Raw genomic sequence first — 3,396 nt, 5'->3', positions numbered from 1 at the left:
AAAAAAAAAAGACAAACAAAAAAAAACCTTCTTTTTCCCTTCCAGCTTTGTGCTGTGATAATCTTGTCCACCTCTGCCTTATTTTAACCTAAATTCTCACCCATACCAATAAGAACTACTGACAGAGAAGGCTTGGTGTAGGTATTTTACATGGATTTATTTGCACTATTTGAATTTCAAACTAGAATCACTTTCTAAATTCTTTAAAAAAGTTTTAGAGTATGGAAGAAGTTATTGGAGTAGTGTTTTTTGTCAGTGCTTACTTTGTTATAATTCTGAAATTATTTCTACTATGAGAATTAATGAGAAAACATTTAATGAGCAGCAAAAGAATAAAAGAAGTATTTGATTCTATTCTATTGGGTCTTTTTTCTAGTTGCTGATGAAGACTATATGAATCTGAACAGTATGAGAAAATTATATAACTTAGAAATACTGAGTCAATAGAAATACCAAGTTTTAACAAGCACAAAGCCAAGGAAACCAGTGATGCCAGATACTGAATTTCTATGGCACTGATCTTTGAATACCCAGCAGGAATAAACTACTGAGTGCAGATACCATGGCAATGCAATTAATTTATTCTAGTGTTTTAAGACATCCAATTAGTCAATCATTTTAGTTAATTGAGATTTTCGTAATGTTGCCTAATCTTGTTTTGGCTGCTTTCTACACCTAAAGCATAGTGTTGGATATATCATAGGTGGGCTCTCAGAAAATGTTTTTTTACTAATTTCTAGTGACAAAGTGCTTGCCAAAAATACCCTTTCATGGAAGCTGGTATCCTTGAACAGTCCAGTCCTCATAATCACACCAGGTTTCCCGTTGGAGAAAACCACATTTATGTCATATTTTTGGAAGCCATTAAAAATGGCATCCTTACTATGCTTGTGTTTTCTCTTTGCAAGCAATATACTATGTGTGTGAACTGTTTATTGAAAGCCAAGTCTCTTTAAACATTTGACTTTTTTGCCTGCACATACTCAATTTTGTTTATACTAGGACCCAGGCATTTGCCAGTACATACATATGTAGCTAGGAAAGCATGACAGTTGTACACAGTGCCCTTCAAAGGAGCTAGAACAAGGAAAGAATAGGTTAAATGAGCAATCATCACAGAATTTCAGAAGATAATCATTTCTGCTCAGCTAATTTATCAAAGGGAAGCCCAGAATTACAAATCAAGATAATAAGGTAACATGAGTAAAAGATGCCCAGGAAAGATTTGGGGTCAAGTTCTTAGTTCTTCATATCAAGAGCCCTGTGCAGGGGATGAGGGTTAAAAAAAAAAAAAAAGTACAGATTTTGCCTTAAGGTGTTTGAACTATGGTTAGTAAACCAGATAAAACTATTGAGAGCTGTGAGCAGTGACCTGTTCTTTTAGGGAGAGACTCACTGGGTAGTGGAATGGCTAGGAAAACCCTTAAAAAAAGGACAGGACCTAAGCTGGCCTTTGAGGGTTAATACAGAAGAGGAAGGATAGCATCTCAAGGAATTGACTGTTCTTGGGACTTCTGGGAAAATAGTGAGTAGACCAGTCCATCTGGTTGTTTGGATGCAAAGAAAGGGTGGGAGATAATATGAGAAGCTTGTTTGGGGTCAGATTGTGTGGGAAACTTTTGAAGGTCTGGCTAGGGAACTTGGACTTTATCATACAGACAGTCCATTAAAAGTGTTGGTTATGGGTTCTTGTGGTGGTTGTTTTAATTTTAGTTTGGAGTAATGTTTAATGTTAAGTATAGATTTAGAAGCTCAGGAGAGTTAGTGGTGAAGAAAAATGATTAGTTTATTTCAAAAGTGATAGCGCTACTTTTTATAGTGTCAGTGCAGGCTATCGTGTATGGAGGTTCCTATCATTATCTCACTGTTAATCAGCCTGTACAAGTAGCACTAGTGTATAACAATCTCTTGGCCAGGCAGCACTGGTGCTTCATACTGCTTTCCCAATTTTTTTTTTTCCTTGAGACGGAGTCCGTCTCAGCTGCCCAGGCTGGAGTGCAATGGTGTGATCTTGGCTCACTGTAACCACTGCCTTCTAGGTTCAAGCGATTCTCCTGCTTCAGCCTCCTGAGTAGCTGGGATTACAGGTGCACACTACCATGCTTGGCTAATTTTTGTATTTTTAGTACAGATGGGATTTCGCCATGTTGGCCGGGCTGGTCTCAAACTCCTGACCTCAGGTGATCCACTGGCTTGGCCTTCCAAAGTACTGGGATTACAGGTGTGAGCCACCACACCCGGCCTGCTTTCCTAAATTTGAATTGCTTGCAAATTTGTTTCATTTGCACCATCATTGTCTTTCTGTTATTAACACACTATTTAAATATTTCCAAAAGTATAAACTTATATGGAATTTCTGCAGGGGTTCAAGTAGACACTAGGTTACCAAAGCAAAATTTCCCAAGACTTGGAGACCTGTAATCAATGGGAGAATTTTTGGATCTTCATCTGAACTTAGCTATATTAACCATTGAAACAATCCTACAAAGTGTCTAGATGAGATAGCTTTACAGGTTAGTTTTATCAGACCTTCATGGAACAGATAAACCATAGAAGAATTAAACCGTTTCAGAGAAGAGATAAAGTGAGAAAGCTGCCCACCTCAGGTTTTAAACTTAGTATAATCTTGATACAAAAACAGGGAAGGACAGTATGTATAAGAAAATGAAAAGTGAATCTTCTGAAAATGGATTTGAAACATCTAAATACAATACTAGCAAATTGAATGTATCATTATATTAAGAAACAAAATATCAAGATCAATTATTTCATTTAATAGTTTAAACCAAATAAAGTTAACCAAAACTTCCTTTGGTAGACATCATACTTAACAGTAAAACTACAGACCTGTTCCTTTTAAAGTTAAGAACAGTATGTGGTGCCCAAAGTCAGACTTCTGTTACTAATCAACTGAACTTCCTGGTTAATTCCAGAAAACAAGAAAAAGAAAAGAGAGGACCAACCTGTTTGTATTTGAAGTCTATATGGTTATCCATAGAAAATTCAAGAGAATTTGCCTGGCACAGTGACTCATACCTGTAAGCCGAGTACTTTGGGAGGCTAAGGCAGGCAGATCACCTTGAGGTCAGGAGTTTGAGACCAGCCTTACCAACATGGTGAAACCCTGTCTCTACTAAAAATACAAAATTAGCCATGCGTGGTGGCACATGCCTGTCATCCTAGCTACTCGGGAGGGTGAGGCAGGAGAATCGCTTGAACCTGGGAGATGAAGGTTGCTGTGAGCCGAGATTGCGCCATTGTACTCCAGCCTGGGCAACAAGAGTGAAACTCCATGTAAAAAAAAAAAGAAAATTCAAGAGAATCCACAAATTATTAGAGCTGTTAATATCAGTTCTGCAAGGTTGCTGAGTTTCAGATCAGTAACGTTTTGATTGA

General features: G+C 37.5%; 1 non-coding gene across 1 annotated transcript; it reads right to left on the bottom strand.

Moving 5' to 3' along the window:
- Positions 1-433: 433 nt before the first annotated feature.
- Positions 434-573, bottom strand: LOC116547201. The gene has a single exon (XR_004266975.1). It is a non-coding gene; the product is annotated as a small nucleolar RNA SNORA8 (small nucleolar RNA).
- Positions 574-3,396: the final 2,823 nt, after the last annotated feature.

The sequence above is a fragment of the Sapajus apella genome, unplaced genomic scaffold (genome assembly GCF_009761245.1).
Source record: "Sapajus apella isolate SASKATOON/1434 unplaced genomic scaffold, GSC_monkey_1.0 scaffold2346, whole genome shotgun sequence".
Taxonomy (NCBI): domain Eukaryota; kingdom Metazoa; phylum Chordata; class Mammalia; order Primates; family Cebidae; genus Sapajus; species Sapajus apella.
The sequence above is the reverse complement of the archived record's forward strand: the minus strand, read 5'-3'. Positions and strand labels throughout refer to the sequence as shown.